The sequence below is a fragment of the Saimiri boliviensis genome, chromosome 7, assembly GCF_048565385.1.
Source record: "Saimiri boliviensis isolate mSaiBol1 chromosome 7, mSaiBol1.pri, whole genome shotgun sequence".
In the NCBI taxonomy this organism is placed as follows: Eukaryota; Metazoa; Chordata; class Mammalia; order Primates; family Cebidae; genus Saimiri; species Saimiri boliviensis.
The window spans coordinates 87,569,676-87,591,099 of NC_133455.1; the positions used below are offsets into that span (position 1 = coordinate 87,569,676).

Below are 21,424 nucleotides of genomic sequence, written 5' to 3' on the forward strand. Positions count from 1 at the left end.
CAGGCCATGGAAATTGTTGTTGGGGGCACTGGCTGGATTTGGGTCCTGTTCACCCCTACTCACTTCTCTGATCAAATCCCATCCTTGGCAGCTCTGTTCTTAAATGTCCAAATATATACTAGAAATGTTAAAGAACAATATGCATAGAATCTCTCTCAGAATGAATAAGCCTTTTTTTGAAATGTCCCATCATTTTATAGTATCAACAGTTGCCAGATAGTATTTAAAAGTATTTACCTCTTGATATGATTAACTGCCTTTGCTAAGATTTGTCTTTACTGACTAAGTTCTCTGTGAAAGGGTGCCCGAAATGGCCAAAGTGTTACTGGCTTTACAGGTCATGGATGTACAGAGCATCTTGTTTCGGGGTTGTCACAAAGATGCCTATGGCTAAAAATTTCAGGTGCAGTCTTTTTAATCCCTGAAACAAAAATTTTAAGGGCAGCTGTATGTTCTGATTCTTTTTCTCTTGCTTCAGATCAAGGAAATGATTGCTCATAAAATCCCCAAGAACTAGCAATAAGGATTCTTGAATGCCCTGAATTCTGCCATTGTTATAAAAACGTGGCTCCTTTTATGGGTGAAACAATTACATATTACTTATTTTTTCTACATACAAAGAATTAAATGGAAGTCTCCATTTACCTCTGTTAAGAGCTCCCTTTGGAGAGACCGGGAGGCCAATTACCCACGAGCCGGACACTGACCTCTAGCTTGGTTTCCCTGGTCCCAGCCTTCCATTGTCTCCTGGGCTCCTACTGCAGCTCTTTTGATGAATGTGCTATTGTTGATCTCCTCAGAGAGAAGCTGTTAAAGAAAAGGGAAGATTATTTGCAAGTGAGTAGGAAAATAAGTCAACAAAAGAATGAAAGGAAGTAATTAGCTTCCTGCTAAACATAAGCACCCTCACTGCTGCAGAATCTTTAGGCAGTAGTGATTGAGGAAAATAATGACCTTCTCCATGCAAGGCAGAGTCACCTGCAGCCACTGACCAATCACAGGTAAGGCCACCCTCTTCTTTTTTTTTTTTTTTCTTTTTCTTTATTTTTTGATGGAGTCTCACCTTTGTTGTCCAGGCTGGAGTGCAATGGTGTGATCTCAGTTCACTGCAACCTCTGCCTCCCGGGTTCAAGCAATTCTTCTACCTCAGCCTCCTGAGTAGTTGGGATTACAGGCGCCCACTACCACACCTGACTAATTTTTGTACTTTTAGTAGAGAAGGGGTTTTGTCATGTTGACCAGGCTGGTCTTGAACTCCTAACCTCAGGTGATCCACCTGCCTTGGCCTCCCAAAGTGCTGGGATTACAAGCATGAGCCACGGTGCCTGGCCAAGACCCTCTGCCACCTTCTTTACCACCAGAAGAATAAGAGGTTGGGTGACTGCAAATTTGTCCTAGGATATTTTTTATCTTATTAAAAATTTTTAAAATGGGGACCACTATTTGACTGGGAGAGCTATGTAAACTAACAATTCCTCAGGGAACTATTTTTTTTTTTTTTTAAATATGCTATGTCTTCTTAAAAGTAGAAAGGGAAGAGAATTGTGGGGCGAGATTAGTTGATTAATAAGTTTTACCACATGTAAAAGGTGCTGTTGTGGCCTAGTTATAGAGCTGTCCAATTTTGGCTTCCCTGGGCTACACTGAAAGAAAAATTGTCTTGGGCTACACATAAAATACATTAACCTAACAATAGCTAATGAGAAACAAAATAAAACAAAAAGCTACAAAAGTCTCATAATGTTTTAAGAAAGTCAACAAATTTGTGTTGGGCCACATTCAAAGCCTGCATGCAGCCCAGGGGCCTCAGGTTAGACAAAGTTGGCCTAGAATAAGGCTCAAAAGATTCTACAAGCCTCACCATTAGGCTACTCTGGTGAACCTGAGGTGTGATGTGAATTTCAAAGCTGTGTGGAAAGGCTTCTTAAACCTGATCTATGCTGTATCATTTTGGACCAAGGGAGGATATCATGGGTTGTCTACCTCTTAAATTATTTGGACAATTTGACATTGTAGACAATTTGAAAATGTGGAAAGACAGATGGACAACTGGAAAATGGGTACAGCAGAAGGATGAAAAGGAAAGGAACATCTGTGCATGATCCTAGTTAGCTACAAGTTAATGGACAGCTTTCTTCAAGAGATGGAAGATGATGTGGCAGTTATATATGATGAAGTCTCTTCATTTTCACCTTGAGGAGAGACTTGAAGAAGAAGAGCTGCTGGGCTTGCCACAGACCAGGGAGTGCTTGTATGAACATGGTTGCTACAAATGAAGAAAAAATAGTTAATTTCGAGGGGTACATTAAGAATCAACTGAAGTGTTTATTTATGGAGTGGGAGGTAAAGGGGACAAGAGTTAACAAGAGTGAGAAGAAAAATGAAAAAAATAAAAGTAATCATAATGATTTACATTTTAAGGTCTTTCTTAAAGTTACTGCCTTCTTGCCTTTCTAATTCTCTGTCTCAAGTGTAACACTCTAAATAACATTGCCCTTAAGAAGCAGCCTTGTGTTCTCAGCCTGAGTGAGACACCTTCGTCCAGGCTTGTGGGGGTCCCCCGTCTTCCCTTATCATAAAGCTCTGCAATGACCTAAGATTGCTTGTCCATCTGTCCAATTGACACCAAGCCTCATGAGTGTGGTGATGGGCCTGCTTTGCTCTCTGTGGTGGGCTTAGGTCCTGGAACAGTATCTGGGACATAATCAGGTTGAATGAATAATTTTCAGGGGGAGGTGGCGGAGATCACAGGCAGAGAGGAGAGCCTGATAAAGCAGAACAGATTCATGGGGACAGTCAAAGTCCACAGGCAGAGAAGTCGAGTAGTCTGGGAACTTAAGATGCATCACAGATTGTGAGAGAGTGGCAAGAGAGGGTCTCAATGGGAGGGGAGGCTTGATCCCAAAAGGCTCCTTAAACTATGTAAAAGAGATTAGAATTAATGCTGAGGGAAGTACAGAGACATCAACAGAAAAGGTAGGAAGCGATGTGATTAAAAATGTATGTTAAGACAGAGGTATTTTGCCACTGTGTGGAAAAGTTTGGGGAGAGACCAGCATGGAGACAGGGAGCTCATTTGGAAGACTATTGCAGAAATCTATGGGAGGTTTTATTGTGGCTGAACCATAATAGTGTAGAAATGACGGAGACAGTGGGTAAATTTCAGAAGTGTTTCAAACTATCATTGATAGAGCTTTGATATTGATTGGAAAGATGATGAGGAAGAAGGGGAGTCAAGACTGATATCTGTGTTTTTGACTGGAACAAATGGATAATCAATGGTAGCATTCACTAAGATAGGGAAAGTAAGAGGAAGAGCATCTTGCATTTTTGTAAATTCAGTTTCAGGCAGATTGAAGTCCATGTGCCTGTGCAATATCCAAAAGGAGATGGCCACAGGCAGTTAGACAATTGCATTTCAAAGGTCAGGTAGATAACAGGGCTGGAGATGCAGAGCCAGTGTTCCTTGGCATAGGGGTGGGAATTAAACCCGGGAAATGGATGAGATTGCTAGACGAGTGTGTAGAGTGAGGAGACAAGAAGAATTAGAGCTGTGAAGAACAGACACATTTTTCAAAAGGGCAGAAGACAGGAACCTAAAAAGAAGTGTGTCAGCTGAAGCAGCCTGGGAGGTAAAGAGGTGGCATAGAGGCTCAGAATTCATTTCAAGTACAAAGACTGGTCTAAATATCTAAATCCACAACAAGTTAGGTTAACAACTGAAAGATGGCTGCTAAGTTTAGCACTAAGAAAGTGAGTGGAGACCTTGATTAAGGACAGCTTCAGTAAAATTTATGGAACAGAAGCCATATTACTTTGGCTGAGATGTAAACAGGAGGCAAAATGATGCAATGAGTATAGACAAATATTTTGACCATAAGGGGGCAAGTTCTCTTACAGTTTTCAAGGCCCTTAGACGTTCAGCTTTTATGGGAAGAAATAACTGGCAACTGGTCGTGGGCTAAGGAAGAGCAAAGAGCAAATCATCCTCCCCACCCAAGAGCCATAGATAACTCCAACACCTTGGAAATGACAGTTCCACAGACAGAAAGCAGAGGAAGATGAGTTTGCTGGGAAGTTCACTTTTAAACTCTGGAATGTTAGATGGGTTTGTCACGTGAAAACATACAAAACCAATTGGAAAGAGAAGGCTGGAGCTAGCAAACGTGCCCTGGCTCAATGGCATTTAAAGAGCTCTCTGCATCAGCGGCAGCGAAGACCATCAGCAAGCAAAGGCCTCCTCGGGTCACAATGAACGAGGGCCAGAGAAGACATAAGGATGATGACACAACAGTCCATTGATATCTGTCACCCAGGAACCAGACACTTTAGCTGAGTGGACAACTGGTTAAAGGCAATCTAGGGAGCATGCAGACTTTGAAATCTTTACTTAATTATCTTGAGTATGAAGAAAACCTAAAGTTCTGATTACTGAAGAAAAGTTAGCACTTCCTCACCCCACCCCGCCCTGTAGGTTGTGCAATATTCTTGACATTATAACTTGGAATTTATTCAATTAAATGTATTCAGTGCTTTCAGCATTTTCTGTAAGGTATAATTTCTATGAACAATATATTTCCCACCATAAACTACTATTTTCAATAGTGAGAGTATGTGAGATACCAATGTGGAGATCTCCACAGGCGCTTTCTGAATGAATGCTGAAAGGTATAGTATGTGGGCAACAGCAAGAGTATGAATGACTGAAGCTCAAGGCATATGGAGTGCTGTCTTAAGAGCTGAGGCCAAAAAGGTTGGGGGAAATCAGATTATTGCAGTCTGTAATATACTGAGTACTTTTAGCTTCATTGTAGAGAATGGGAAGTCATTTGGTTTTTGTGAATAAGGGAGTGATGGGCATACCTCTGAGTTTTAAGCAGGTAATTCTGGTTAAAGGTGTCTGCAAAGTAGACTGCTAAAAATATTTGTTAACTGAATGGAGAAATGATGACTCAAGACTAGAAGTTCAGATAAAAGGTACTGTTGTTACTGTCTGGAAGATAATGGAAAATAAGGTAGAAGGTCTCTCATTAAATGAAATTGGAACTGAATGTGGTTAGTCACTTGTAAAAAATGTTAAAACAGGGAATACAATAATACATATCTTACACATTATACTTTCACTTAAGATATATATGGCTACATTCATCCAGTTATTATATGACAGAATGCCAAGAATCTTACTTTCAATATAGGTCTACTAATTGGAGTTTTCTACCATTTTTCTTGTATAAGCTACATTCATGTTTTTGTTTCTATTTTGTTAAATTTTATCCAAAGGCAATCCAAGTGCAAGATCTTCCAGACATTTTTACACTGTTTTTCTCAACCATTTTTGGTTTCTCTTTCCCAATACTTAGTTGGATTATAATATTTTAAGCCAGTCACTCTCTTCAAGTCTCTCCAAAGTCTTCCACTTAATTTTCATAGGAACAGCTCTCATTTACATTCGTATATATTGCTTTACATAATAATAAAATTTTGTAACATAATAAATACAACTGCATAGACCAGTTTCTAAATAAAATACAAGTGTTTCTTTGCAAACTCACAGCTGAATTGATAAAACCAGGAAAGCCCAACATACCACTCTCTACCAGCCTCCAGTGACGAGTGTGAAAGAGGATGGGAGTGTAGTTAATGAGGTGACTGAGTAATGGGATTGCTGACAGAGCTTCTACAATAATGACCAGAACTAGGGCACCAGCAATGGAAACAGAGAGGAGAGGATAAATTGAAAAGACATATCAAGACACTAGCTTTGAAAACAAATGGGCTTGAGTCAAATACTGACCTCATCACTTAGCTGTGAACCCTTTTTATCTGTAAAATAAGAGTAATGCAGCATGTGGTTGAAAAATCAATTGAGAAAATGTACCTCATGTATACTTAGCTATGTGCCTGAAACAAGTAAGTAATTAATATGATTAAGAAAGTATTATAGCATTTGATGTTGAATTGAGGAGAATACAGAGTCAAAGATGACACCATATTTTCTACTTTGGTTGAAAAAACTATATAGTACCACTAATGGAAACAGGAAATACAAGAGGAGAAATAGGCTTGGCAGAATAGATAATAAAGTTAGTTTTAGATGTGTCGAGTTTCCTGGTAAGACATCCTATTGAGGCATTCAGAGCACAGTTGGAAATGTTTTTCTGGCCTCCAGTGAGAGGTCTTGGCTAGTGATACCAACTTGAAATCACCCATATAGAAATATAAAGGAAGATATGAGAAGGGATTGGAGGGGGTGGAAAGGGAGTGGGAGCACAGCAGGCTGGTAATAGCCAGGCACAGTCACATACACATATGAGGCAAAATCTCAGATCCAGTAGGAACCAGCTGGAGCAGTGAGGAAACAGGACACGTCCAGGAGATAAAGAAATAGGTTTAGGTGATTCCGTGAGTTTTACCTATGTCTTTCTCTTTGTCATAGCTCAGACTCCAGAGCTTGGAGCAGTTTTTTTTTCACTCCAGAAGCATCTTAAAGCTCTCCAGGTAGTGCTAGGAGAATAGGGGGTGGTGAAAGAGCTCTCCTGGTAGCTTGAAAGGAAAACAAAACTGAGGGGGGTCTTCTTCAGAAAAGAGAAGACCTAAACATGTTTCCAGGCTGGAGAAAGGGAACCAATGGAAAGAGAATTTTTTTATAATTAGAAATGAAAAATAATTTTCTCTGTAATATGATTGTAGGTGATTTTTTTTTTCCATCTTTGCTCCATTCTGTACCTTTCAAATTTTCTACATGAAGTATATTAACACTGGGTTCTGAAAAAAACTATTTTCTTCCATATAAGATATGATGTTGGGGATGGTCTGGCTGGGTGCAGTGGCTCATGCCTGTAATCCTAGCACTTTGGGAGGCCGAGGCAGGTGGATCACCTGAGGTCAGGAGTTTGAGACCAGCCTGACCAAAGTGGCGAAACCCCATCTCTACTAAAAAGGCAAAAATTAGCTGGATATGTTGGCGTGCACCTGTAATCTCAGCTACTAGGGAGGCAGAGGCAGGAGAATCTCTTGAACCCTGGAGGCAGAGGTTGCAGTGAGCTGAGACTGTGCCATTGCACTCCAGCCTGGGCAACAAGAGCAAAACTCCATCTCAAAACAAACAAACAAACAAACAAACAAACAAAAAGAAAAAGAAATTGAGGATGGTCTCTGAAACAATGTGCTGGAAAAATGGAATAGAGCAGTATCAGAAACAGGTAGAGAATATGGCTTGAAAGGGGGAAAAGAATGCATCTCTTACAGGAAAGAAAAGAGAATGATTAACGATCCCAAAAAATTTTAAAGTGGGGATAAGAGAATTTGAGAAAATCACATCATTTGGTCTCTATTTTTTTCCAGTAAAGTAGGAGGCAAAGTGGTTGGCTAACACTGAGAAGGAAAAATAGGACTGGAAATATGGAAGAGTGAAAACGTTTTAAAAATCCAACATAGGAAATAGAGTAAGATTTAATTTGAAATTTGTAAAAACATTTCCAAAGAGCCTGGAGGCCCAGCTGGCATTGGACATGATATATGGACAAGATAAGGCCAGTTACTGCTTTATCTTCCCTGGTGACACTTACCTGTCAGGGAACAGCAGCAGCAGTTAGAACTTGCCAGGCAGGTGCTGGGTGAGCTCGTGGGGAGAAGATCTGAGGTAGCCCTCACTCCCAGGAGAATCTGCTCCATTCTTATGTTGTCCATCTTAGGCAATCACCACCACACCCTCTGTTCCTCCTTGCAGAAACCCTGGAGTCATCTTAGATTCTTCTTTCTCCTTGTTGAACCCCATCTAAATAATCTGCAACTTCTGCCTATGTTTTATCCCAACACTTTGCCCACCTTTGCTGCTACTGCCTTTGTCAGTCACTGTCATCCTCTTGCTCTGTTTATAGCCTTGACTTTGGATTGCTCCCCCACATCCATTCCTACCCTACTCAATTCCTACTTTGTGTTGCAATTAGAGTGGTCTTCTAAAAATCACATCAGGTTGGCCAGGCACAGTGGCTCATGCTTGTAATCCCAGGACTCTGGAAGGCTGTGACAGGTGGATCATTTGAGTCTAAGAGTTCAGGACCACATGATGAAAACCCATCTCTACAAAAAATACAAATATTAGCCAGGCGTGGTGGCATGTGCCTGTGGTCCCAGCTGCTCAGGACGCCGAGGTGGGAGAATCACTGGAGCCTGGCAGATGGTGGTTGCAGTGAGCCAAGATTACACCACTGCACTCCAGTTTGGGAGACAGAATGAGACCCTGTCTCAGAAAAAATAAAAAATAAAAATCATATTAGGTATCAGTAAAACTCTTTTAAGACCCTTAAAACATTTCTGACTGCTTTTTAAATAAGGACCAAAGTTCTTAACACAACCCACCAGGTCCTTATGATCTAGCCCTCCAACATCTCCAACTTAACTGGCATAATACACTCTCTATTCTGTAAGCACATGGCCTTCTTGTTCTTCAAAAACATGGAAATGATAAAGGACCAACAGAGGCAAAGATAGGGGCTGTGTCATATAATCAAACACCATGGACTTCAAAAGGAAGAGAGATACTGAGATAAAGAGGAGGAAATGGTCGAATTTAAGAAAAAGAAATGCTGACATAGATTTCTAAACTTGATACAAGAAGCAGGGAGGAAAAATGAAATGACCTCTGTTTGAAAGTATTGTGATTCAAGTGAAGGTTGTCAGAGAAAAGCCAATTTTTAGTTAGTTGTATCCATAGTTTTTCATTCATTTAATTAGAAATATCTTAAGTTGAATATTTCAATATATAGCTGTGAAATGACTGAGATATTGAAGATGATACATATTTGTTAATATAAAATGTCCACAGATTTCTGCAAAGTTTAAATTACTTTCATACATACAAAAATGCCAGAAAGGATTCTCAGGTCTTTTGTTTTATGACGATAGTGTAATATTTAGGGTAGTTGTTGAAGAACAAAAAAAATCACTTGAAAGTTGGTTGAAATGCAGCAATGACTCAAAGTGAAATCACCAGACAATATGTGCAATAGTCGTTTTCACATTTCCCTATTTAGTGAGTGACACAGCCCTTGTTCAACAGAGCCTTAGGTATAAGTTACTGGCGCCTAAGACCACATCATACAAAGTAAGCGTTCATAATCCTTTCTTCTACTGGACAGAGCTCGCTAAAGAACTGCATCTAAAACAACATTGATCGCTTAGCAAAGAGCCGTACTTCCTGGGCACTTGGGAAAGGAGCCTCTTTTGGATTTTTTTATGTAAGATTCCAAAGCATTGTTGTTGTGAGGAAATCTACTGGAACTGCTGTTATTTGACAGGTAAACATCATTTTCCAACTGGTCCCTGAATCATAGTTCCATATCTGGTAAACGTGAACACCCAGGAGCTGTCTAGAGCCTCAGAGTACACCTGTCATTTATCTATATCCAAGATTGACATCCCAGCCTGAACCCAAACTGGGTTCAGACATTCTGCACATGTGTGAGAAAGTGACAGCCTAAAACTTCTTTCAGAAAAGTAAGAATGATCAGCTTGATCAAGAAACACATTTGCAGTTAGAAGAGAAGAATAATTACGCATGCAGTTTGGTGGCTATCCTCAGAAGTCTCTCTGTCCTCATGAGCTCATATCTGGATAAGAAAAGGAGAAAATGGGGTGGGAGAAAAAAGTTTCACTTTGATATCTCTCTAAGGCACCATGACCCAGAGAGTGCTCTAGCACTGCAAGAACACTACTGCTTTAGCATGAAGAGGATCAGGGGCCAGCCACACTTGGTGGGAGGGGATTTGCAAGACCTCTTATGAGACCCTCACTGTGGACTGTAAAAAAAATCCTTGTTATGGAAGGTTATTTTGTAAAGACAATAAAGTCTAAAACAATTCACAAAGTTCTGGCCTGGCCAGCCAACAAGTGGGTGACGTAATTTCCTGAAATAGGGAATAAAAGAGAAATAGATGATGATCAGACTGGTGTTGGACATGTCGAATTTCAGATCCTGATGACACTTCTCAGGGAAGGTGTCAAAAAGGCAGCTGAGAGCTTTAGAGAGCATCTGGAGTAGCACTATAAATTTAGAGTCATCAGCTTAGTGATGTTACCTGAAACAATGGCTGTTGAGTAGATGGTCCAGAGAAAGCAGATGAAGAGAATTTAAAAAAGATAGTAACACCCTAGGACTGTCTACCTTAAAGGAGTAGCAAAAAGTGTGATCTCGGTGCAGGACACTGGAGAAACAAGGGAAGCCTGGGGGTGAAAAGAAACCTGGAGAAGTAGATGCCCAAAGAATGTACACTTAAAACTTAATCTACAGAGTCGATTCTGGAAAATTATATGATTTCTTTGTTTCTAGATCTTCCCTTTAAGAAAACTGACGGCAGAGTATTAAATCTGCAACCAGATTTCCAAATAAAGGAAACAATTGTAAGGATTCTGTTTTAAGCATAAAAATCAGCAAGTAGTTCAGCCGAGGAATAATAAACAGTCACTAGCTAAGGCATAGCAATATAACTCCCAGAAATTTTTATTTCTTTTTAAAAATTGATTGCCCAGTGAGACACCAATAACACAGAGTCACATTAATTGGTGCTTAGAAAATGATTAATCTCTGTAATTCCCCTCCAGTCCTTTGAAATGCTCTATAAGATGCCCTTGTACAAAACATAGAATTTTAACCGGGACTTTACAAGCCCTTTTATTTCACAAGGTTTTCGTGTGTGGTGGTGTGGTTCACAGCATCATAATTCAAGACCAGCCTACTTCAAATCAGATGTTTTTGTGTGGGTTCAAAAAATATGCAGCACTGTGAACCCCAACACTGAAAGTTTACAAAGCACAGCTTCCTTCCTCCCCATCCCAAACTTTTTGTTAACTGGAAAATAAACAGACTGCTGACCTTGTTGTAAAAGAGATTCTACTTGATGAGAAAGAAGGATGAGAGCCTTGCCAAGTCCCTTTGTTTCCTCTCACTTTTGGGATAAAACACCTATTGGCATTTGCCTCCATCATGTCAAATGACATAGAGCTCTGTGCCCAAGTCGCACAGCCTCTGAGCCCTTGTCCCATCAGGAATCCTACCTACCCCCAGCGCCTGTTGTCCAGCAGAACTGAGGTTGGGGAATGGAAAAGGGTGATGTTTGTCAATGCAATATTTTACATTTATTCCATATACATAACTCACTGAGTGAGTGGGTGAAAGCCTCCTGTGACTCCAGGGTTGGCCTCTCTGCTCCTCCATTCTCAGAACTCCAAAACCCTCAGGAGCTGAAGGAGCAGTTGTTGCACCTGGCAATTAGTGAATCCCATTTTGCCTTTTCTTGTCTTCCTCTCTTCCTCTGGCTGGTTCTGATGATTTTCCCACATGGATCTTCAGTCCTACCTTCCCAGATAGAGAGTATTTAAAGGACCTGCAGCCCTTGATCTCTTCACATTCAGGAAAAATGTAATGCTAAATGTCCCACGATGTAGTCCATTGGCTTGCTGTTATGTTGGCAACCGTCTCACTGCCTGCCCTCCACCAGGGTGCAAGGCCCCAGCACAGTGGTCCATAGTCTCCATTCTGACAACGGGCCTCTCATACTTGCCTTGTGTTTGCTCTTGCTGACTCTACTACCTAAGAACTAAAGCTTTGCCCTGTATTTCAATTCAGGGCCAAGGTCCCTTCTGTTAGGTTGGTACAAAAGTAATTGCTGTTTCAGACTGAATTTTAAATCATTACAACTAGGCTCAAACACATTTTTACTAATCAAAATAGGAACCATTACAACCAATACATTTCTGCCAATAAGAAGTAAGTTCGTTTATTCTTGCAGCTTAAAAATCCAGGCTTTGGGATTCAATGAACTCTTGGACAGCATTTTCTACATCCTGCTGGCTTTGGAAGTGTTTTCCCTGCAAAAAGTTGTTGAGATGCTTGAAGAATTGGTAGTCAATTGACAAGAGCTCAGGTGAATATGGCCGATGAGGCAAAACTTCATACCCCAATTAGTTCAACTTTTGAAGCATTGGTTGTGCAATGCGCATTTGAGCGTTGTCATGAAGAGGAGTTGGGTCCTTTCTGTTGGTCAATGTCAGCTGCAGGCATTGCAGTTTTCAGTGCATCTCACTGATTTGCTGAGCATACTTCTCAGATATAATGGTTTTACCAATATTCAAAAAGCTGTAGTGGATCAGATAGGTAGCAAACCACTAAACAGTGACCACGACCTTCTTCTGGTGCAAGTTTGGCTTTGGGAAGCACTTTGGAGCTTCTTCTCAGTGCAGCCACTGAGCTAGTCATCACTGGTTGTCATATAAAATCCACTTTTTGCTGCATTTCACAATCTGATCAAGAAGTGATTCCTTCTTGTTGTATAGAATAAGAGAAGATGACACTTCAAAATGATGATTTTTTAAATTTTAGGTCAGCTCATGAGGCACCCACTTACCAAGTTTTTCCACCTTTCCAATGGGCTTCAAATGCCGAAAGACCGTAGAATGGTTGATGTTGAGTTCTTCAGCAATTTCTCGTGTGGTTGTAAGAAGAGCAGCTTCGATGATTGCTCTCAATTGGTCATTGCTGATGGTCAGCCACTATGCTAGTCTTCAAGGCTCTTGTGTCCTTTGCAAAACTTCTTGAATCACCATTGCCCTGCATGTGCATTAGCAGTTCCTGGGCCAAATGCGTTGTTGATGTTGCAAGTTGTCTCTGCTGCTTTACAACCCATTTTGAACTTGAATAAGGAAATCACTTGAATTTGCTATTTGTCTAACATTATTTCCATAGTCAAAAATAAACATAAAGTAAATAGCAAGTAATAGGTCATTAGCAAAAATCATAAAGGGAGGCATGCCCATTAAAATGATGTATAACATAAGCACATTTATTTAAGAATGTATTCTAATATAAAACGGCAAATTCCAACAACATGAAAACCATAGTTCCTTTTGCACATATGTTAATTCCTCTACACAGGCCAACTGGATGCAGGCTGTTAATCTCTCTAGACTTGCATCACGGACTTCACTGGCTGCCCATTTGCTGGAGGCAGCTACAACTTTGAATCTTTGTGTTTTCTGCCTCCCGGGTGGATCCATCCTATCAGACCTAGAATTGGCACAGGTCTTCTTGAGCCAAGCCTATATGACTAAGGGGTGAATATCAGATTAACAACACTGCCCTCTGCTCTGATTTGCTGAGAATAAATATGTGTTGTGTCTCTGATATATCCCAAACCATACCATTAACATCTAATGTACAAGAATGCTCCACTCTACATCAAAACTACACTAACAATAATCTGTGTAATGAACTTTCCTTTAATGTATCAAATGAACTTTAAAAATGTGTTAAGATCACAGATGTGGTACCTCAGTGTTAGCAAAAATCTTTGCAAATAATCAAGTTTTAGTAAATTGTCTTTCAATTTTAGCACTGAAAGTCCTGCAAACTGAGATGGGTGGTTAGCTTCGGAAATGAGTTCATCTCTCTCAATGGCATTGATCTGTAAAATTACAAAGGACTCAATTATTACTATATATATATATAATTATAACCTGATAATATTTTGTTGACTACAGTCTCTTTTTGCCCATGTACACACTGTAACTACACAATATTTCCAGCTCTATGGGTCTTTTCTACTTAGACCTCTCTCCCTTAAAAAAAAAAAAAAAAAAAAAGTTTTCTATTCCTCATATGACATCTTCTGTTTCTGAAACTCTTCTTAAGACTGTCTTCTAGAATCAAGCGAGTCATTTTGTCCCAGACAGCAACTCTGGCTCCAAGGGGAAGTCTTTTATCCAAGTCTAGAAGTTGTCCTGATTTTCTCACTGTTCTGACTGATGTACTGCAGTGTCTCATTTTCTCCAACCTAGAGCAATTGTTTTAAGTGCTTAATCTGGGAAAGGAGCAGAAACCCAAATGCTAAGTTAAGCCAAATGAACAGGTTTTTATTTCCTATTCTTCAGAGCTTCTTAAAGTCTTAATTTGCTAAATATACATACAGCGTGAACTTCAAAGGAATCAAGTACATTTACTATTACCCAAACATCCTTTTTAATGGATGCCTTTGGAAGGATAACATTAATACCTGGTAAAATTTACATCTAGCTGTATAAAGTTTGGGAAGTGCTAGTAAACAGAAGAACACAGGCCTTGGTGCCAGAGAGCTCTGGATTCACATCTTTGCTCTAGTGCTTCTTAGCTCAGTGGCTTGGATAATTTGCTTAACCTATCTATAATTCTTCAATTAAGTTTCTATGTTATTATTATTTTTTTTAATGGAGAGGAGATGAGAGTTTTTGTTTGTTTGAAATGGAGTCTCGCTCTGTTGCCGAGGCTGGAGTACAGTGGCATAATCTCGGCTCACTGCAATCTCTGCCTCCCAGATTCAAGTGATTCCCCTGCCTCAGCTTCCCGAGTAGCTGGGACTACAGGCGTGCACCACCACATCCGACTAATTTTCTGTATTTTAGTAGGGACAGGGTTTCACCATGTTGGCCAGGATGGTCTCAATCTCCTGACCTTGTGATCCACTGGCCTCGGCTTCTCAAAGTACTGGGATTACAGGCGTAAACCACTGCTCCCCACTGAGATGAGAGATTTAAAGGCAATTTCTGCTTCCTCTTTTGTACAGCAAGTACCTACCTGTCGGAATTGTTCTAAGGATTTATAAGCTCGTGCACGAAAGGCACCTGCTATACTACCTCAAAAGATCATAGTGAAAATCTCACTCCAGTGGATATAGATTAATGGAACAAGACTAAAAGCAAAAGCAGGAAGCCAATGTGTGCTATGATTTGAGGAAGGTACATACATAAAATCATTGATGCCCTTGCCTATCCTTTCACAGTTCCTTTCCTTTAAGACGTAACATTTTTGTTGTCTTCAATGTTTATCAAATGATCCCTTAGCACACATTGCTTCAAAGATAATGGAAGAAAAAACGACTGGGTAGAAGGACAGAGAAACAATATTTGCTTTGTTTTCCTACTTAAAGACCTGCAAGGCATATTAGCAAAGTAAAGTTTCCTTTTGGGGAATAGATCAGTAAAAAGGTCACAAAGAGGGTGGAAAGATAGGCTAGAGGCATTAAAAGTACGGTTCACACCCTCTACTCAACAAACGAGAAGAGGCGAAAGGGTTAGAGATTTGATTGTTAAATTTCTGAGTTAAGAATTCTATCTGGGGGTGAAGGGCTTCTAAACCTATACCCAGCCTTGCTTCACAGACTAGATGTGTTCCAAAAAGTGAGCCTTTGTGCACATTTATTAAGCACATTTCCCCCACAGTTTTCATTATAAGAGCAGAGATGTAATTCCTGGGAGAAGAACTAGGCCTGCATACAGTGTATCCTTGTGTTACGGGGAAAAGAACCCAAACTGTCTGCCATGCGATGCCAAGAATATTATTTCCCTTCAGGAGACTTCAATTTTCTCTTTAAAACAGAGGTAATAATAATAATACCCTTTCCAAAGCTGATAATTTGGATCAAATTAAATAAGTTATGTGAAAAGCCCTGCTAGGTATCACCTCTCTGAAGACAGGCACCTACTCATGCATTTCTAGCATCGTCTCAGGGCCCCACACAACGTGGGCACCTAATATATCTTTGTTGAACTAGTAAATTAACCTTTTATAAACTCAACGGCCTTAATAAAACACTTGTTTGGCTTTTTAATACATTTCTTTATATGATTTAGGAATCTTTTATAGCAGTGTTTTCAGACCTTTCGCTTTTGTTGCATTTACTGTTAATACCATTTTATACAAGCAAGCATTTTCAAATTTTAAAAATTAAGACTGATATCATCTCTGAATATAGGTCAATCTTTCTCATGAAAGGACAGGTGGCATCCTTGAACTATCTGAACATAATATTAGCTAGTCTTTATTGAGCACTTAGTGGTCTATGGGCTTATTAATGACTGATTATTAATGACTAATTTGTAGATTAGTTGTAATAATGAGAGAATATGAGAAAACTGGGGCACAGAGATATAAAATAACTTCCCCAAAAAATCATGGAGGCAGAATTCATACCGGGTTGGCTGGCTCCACAGCCCTTACCCTTAACCCTGATACCTTGTTGCTTCTCACAGTTCTTGGCATTGCTTTTATTTTGCACTAGAGAAAACTTGATCTTGGACCAGCATCATTTCCAGGTCTGGGGAACACTGATTTATTATACTTGAGGATTATTTTTGCTGGAACTACCTTTCTAAAATCCCATCTCACAGGAATTTCATCTACAACTTGAGATAAGAATGAGTAGTTCTAATCAGAAGGTAATAATGGGGAAAAGGAAAAAATAAACAGAGGTGGGATTCTCTTGAAAACCAGGGAGAGGTACTAAATGGAGGTGAAATCCATTCTATTAGAGGGGGAAACGTTTCCAGAGAAACTAATAAAATTAAAAGGGTTAAGTCAGCGGACTCACATATTAGTCACTAAATCCTGGAAAACCTGACAAACTTCTGCCTATGAGGTGGACAACCTGGCAAATGCTCCTTCTTAAGCCCACAGGAGTGAAATCAGTGAAGATCAGGAATAGAGTCACACCAAATGGAGCCAAGGGTATAAGTGAGAGTGAATTCTGCACACACGGGGCCTCTCCTTCAGTTCATGAACTAATCAGTGCAGAGGTGCGGCGGTGTGTGGTTTACCTTCCTCTTAGGGGTGGACTTAGCCAGGAGCAGTGAGGATTTCAAAGCAGACACTGCTGCTCTGCCAGCTGGACCCATGCCAGGCTCTGCCAATAGCAGGTGTGAGAGGCAGCCTGGAAGACAGAAGGAGGAAAAGGGGACTTGTTCCTCCATCTGCTTCCATTTAGCATCCTAGTGGCTTCCTATTCCTTTAAGTGTCTCATCAGAAGCATTTTTTCACCCTCAGCAGTTGTTCCAGAGGTTGCAGTTTTCAGGTTTCCCCGCTCACCTCTGCAGGACACGTTTGAGCACACCATCTCAGAATTACCATCACCTGCCAGTCATCGCCCCAATAACAAGACTGGCTTTCAACTTGGCAGGACCCCTCCCCCGCGCTAAGTCCTAATAGCTCCAACCCCTTGTCTTTGCTCCCACAGTCTAGATAGGGAGCTGCTTCCTATGGTTACCTGCGGCTCCCTTTCATACTTTCAGTGCTCAGATATCCATTGGACGAATCTTTTCGTTAAAATACCTGGTATCCTTTCTGGTTTTCCTGGCTGGACTTTGGTAGAACAGTGCCCATGTCCATCTTTGCTTCTTTAATGTTTACTTTTCATACCTCCACTCCTGCCACTTGGTATTTGCAGATTTACATTATTATTGAAGTTTTAAAATGTATATGTTCTGACTTCCCATTTAGGGAAAAACTGGAAGCACAGAGAAAAAAAAAATGTTACAGTGCTTGAATTTAGAAAGAAATAGATTTAGGATCTGATTCTTCCATTTCACAAATGAAGTGATTTTGAGCAAATTATTTAACATCTCAGTACATTACTTTCTCTTTTTTAAAACGGTGACAATACTGCCTGCCTCATGGAGATGTTGAGAGGATATGATGAGTAAGATATACATATAGTACCTGATACGGTTTGGCTCTGTGTCTCCACCAAATCTCATGTCAAATTGTAATCCCAAATGTTGGGGGTGGGGCCTGGTGGGAGGTGAATGGATCATGTGGGTGGTTTCTCATGAATGGTTTAGCACCACCCCCTTTGGTGCTATTCTCATGATAGTGAGTTCGTTCTCAGGACATCTGGTCATTTGAGTGGATGGCACCTCCCCCCATCTGTCTTGTTACTGCTCCTGCCACCTAAGAAGTGCCTACTTCCCCTTTGCCTTCTGCCATGATTGTAAGTCTCCTGAGGCCTCTCCAGAAGAGGAAGCCCCTATGCTTCCTGCAAAACCTGCAGAACCATGAGCCAATTAAACTTCTTTTCTTTATAAATTACCCAGTCTCAGGTATTTCCTTTTAGTAGTGTGAGAATTGATTAATACAGTGTCTTAATAAAAGCACTCAGTATATAAGGGTACTCAATAGATAGTTTTTTATTTTTTGTGTGTCTGTGCTCAATTGCCTATGGCACTAGCCTGGCACTAGCTTGTACACAGTAGGCCCTCACCATATAGCAAGTGATTACGATGATTATTTAATATCTTTGTGTGTATCTGTTTACCATGCCATCAGACACCGGCTAGTACATAGTAGCACTCAATGAATATTTACAGATGATAAACATATGTTTGAACTACTTGATTAATTGCTCATAACATATAATAATCCATTTGTTGTGTGATTTTACTAAAAAATAGACTGCTGCTCTGCCTGCAAAGAATTCCAGAGCATGCTCTTTGACTGGAGGTCTGTCTCACTTCTATGGGTATAACATACCTGGATCAAGTACGTACTGACTGGTGCAATGCATTTGGAACAAAAGGTCTGTTTTCTGTTCCTGTTCCCCTACTGATAGGAAAGAAATGAATCTCTAGATGATCTTTCTTTAAGCAAACCGCCCCTGACCCCGGGGAAAACAACAACAACAACAACAACAAAAAAGAAAAGTTTTGACTTTCATTACTGATCTTGCTCTGGATGAAGATGGCAAACATTCACCACCCACAATTCGCAGGAATCATGACTAGCCCTGAAGACAGTGTGTTTTCACAGTGGAACAGCAGAATGTGAATTCCTGCAGCCCCTCTGAATGTCCCTGAGGAGCTGGAAAGCAGACCTGCGTGTTTAATCATGGAGAAAAAATAATAGAGATCAGATGTCTGGGGAGGGAGTGCCGAGGAACTCTGGCGGACTCTATTCGATGCAATGTAGTGTAAAAATGTTTTATTGTCCCTGTAGCTTGCTTTCTTTAGATAAGGTCCATCACCTATGGGAAGTAATTACAGTCCTTGAAGAGTTTGAGGAGAGCTTTCTCACCTGATTCAGTCTTTAGAATATATTTACGCTGAGCAACAACAACAAATAGCCAGCATATTTACGTTTATATTTATAATCTAACCTCATTAAGAGATTGGACAACCAGGGCCTCCTATTTGCTCTTGTAGGAAAGGCATGATGTCAAAGTGAACTCATTCAGAGAACTGACTTTCAGTTGTAATATCTGAAAAGAAGTCATGACTCAGGAGTTTAACTCTGCTGATGATGAAATGCTGGGCCTCTCACTAGTGAGGTCAATCAAGAATATTTCAAGTAGAGTGGTTCTCAAGCTTTAGGGGACATCAGAGTCACCTGGCATGCTCCCTAAAACAGTTTGCTGGGCCTCATTCTCAGGGTGGAGCCTGAACTCACTGCTCAAGTATGTTAGTCAGGATTCTCCAGAGAGGCAGAACCAATGGGAGATACACAGAGTATTAAAGAGATCTGTTATAAGGAATTGGCCTGCATGATTATGGAAGCTGAGAAGTCCCAGGATCTGCAATCAGCACACTGGAGACCTAGGAGAGGCCACAGTCCTGAGAACCAGCCAGAGATGCACATTCCAATCTGAAGGCTGACAGGCTGAAGACTCAAGAGATGATTTTTCAGTTTGAGTCTGAAGGCAGAAAAAGACTAGTGTTCTAGCTTAAGCAGGCAGGAGGGATTCGCCCTTCCTAATAATTTTTGTCCTATTTGGGTCCTTAATTGATTTGTTAAGGCCCATCCACATGAGGGAGGGCAATGGGCTTTACTCAGTCTATTAATTCAAATGTTAACCTCATCCAGAAACACCCTCACAGGCACACTCAGAATAATATTTGGCCAAATGTCTGGATACCCTATGGTCCAGCTGGCACATTAAAGTGAACCATCACACCAAGCGATGCTGATGCTACTTGTCCAGGATCCATGCTCCAAGAGCTACTGCTGTAGCAGAAATTGACTCAGAACTAGAAACCTACCACTGGCTTTGTTTTTATCACAGGGCCCAGGACAAAGTGGACACTCAATAAAAAGTATATTGAATGACTGAATAAAGTAACAGAAGAAGGGAAAGGATGAAGGAAAGGAGAGAAGAAGGTCTCTTGGATAAAGAAAATTGAGTAGACATGAGATGGTCAGAGTTCTAGTGTGACTGGCCCTTACTTTCCTTAACTGTAGGGTTTAGTGCTCACAATAACGCCATGATTCCCATTTTGTAGTTGAAGAAACTGAGTTCATGCCTTGAGGAAGCAGTTGAGCAGAGTTTCCAGTTCAGCTTCCTCAGCCCCCAAACCTTTGCTCTTATAGTGTCTACACCACAAACACTTGTGGAACATTAAATATGGGCAAGCCACCACATGGTGAGGAAAACCTCAAGGTATTTATAAGTTAGTGAGAGGCAGGCTTTTATTTTTGTAAATATCTAAAGAAATTTCAAATAGAAGACTGTTCAAAATGTCACTGGAAAGTGGGATTAAGTCACCATGCATAGCAGTTTTAAGAGCATGCCTTGTGGTTCAGTCTCTTCTGAGTCTGAATTTTTTTCCCATCACTTATGATCTGTGTTACCTTTGTAAAGTTACAGAATCTCTGTGCCTTAGTTTCCCCATTCATAAATACGTATCTCATATGGGTGTTTACACTCTTACAGGATTACACCCTTATAGGATTAAATGAGTTAATACAGTAGTCTTCTTTATCCATGGTTTCACTTTCCACAGTTTCAATTACCTGTGGTCAATCACAGTCTGAAAAGATTAAATGGAAAATTCCAGAAATAAACAATTCATAAATTTTCCATTGCACTCTGTTCTGAATAGTGTAATAAAATCTGGAGCTATCCCACCCAGCCCTCCCAGGACGTGAATTGTCTCTTTGTCCAGTATATCCCTGCTTGTAGGCCCTGCCCACCCATTAGTCATTAGTCACTGTCTCAGTTATCCTGTCCACTGTCACAATAAAGCAGTACTTGTGTTCAAGGAACCCTTATGTTACTTCATAATGGCCCCAAAGCACAAGAGCAGTGATGCTGGCAATTTAGATATGCCAGAGAGAAAGTGCAAAACACGACTTCTCTACACTGGTGTAAAATTTCTGTAGTAAATATCCATAAAGCAATGAACATTTCCTATATAACTGTCCTTCCAGAAACCCACTCTCCGTCTTTGAATAGCTTCCTCCTTTCTCAAGACACCAATTTCAATAACAGTTATTATTACTCCTCGACCAGCCTGTTTATTGCTGGTTCAATGATGTTATATTAATATGGCTTTGATGCACTATATCAACACAGATGCATATACAGTAGATACATATACAGTAGTACATATACTTCCTTTAAGTGAAAAGGGAAAAGTTCTCCAATGCTGAGGTTGCCATGATCTATAGAAAGACTAAATCTTCTATCCACAAAATTGTGAAAAGATAAATAAAATTTGTGCATAGTATATATAAGGTTCAGTACTATCTGCTATTTCAAGCATCCACTGAGGGTCTTGGACATATCCCCAGTGAATAAGGACTACTATATATGTAAAACAGTTACATAGTGCTATTTACAGGAAAATCAGT

At 40.3% G+C, this 21,424-nt stretch overlaps 1 protein-coding gene across 6 annotated transcripts in view; it reads right to left on the bottom strand.

The window, feature by feature from the left end:
* Positions 1-21,424, bottom strand: part of LMNTD1 (lamin tail domain containing 1) — a 472,319-nt gene that overhangs the window by 205,302 nt on the left and 245,593 nt on the right. For 5 of the 6 annotated variants that reach the window (XM_074402937.1, XM_074402936.1, XM_074402935.1 and 2 more), the window contains one exon: positions 708-807. The gene's annotated coding sequence lies outside the window, so the exon portion shown is untranslated. Of the gene's footprint in view, positions 1-645; positions 808-21,424 lie in introns of all 6 variants that reach the window. The other variant, XM_074402934.1, reaches the window with a different exon arrangement.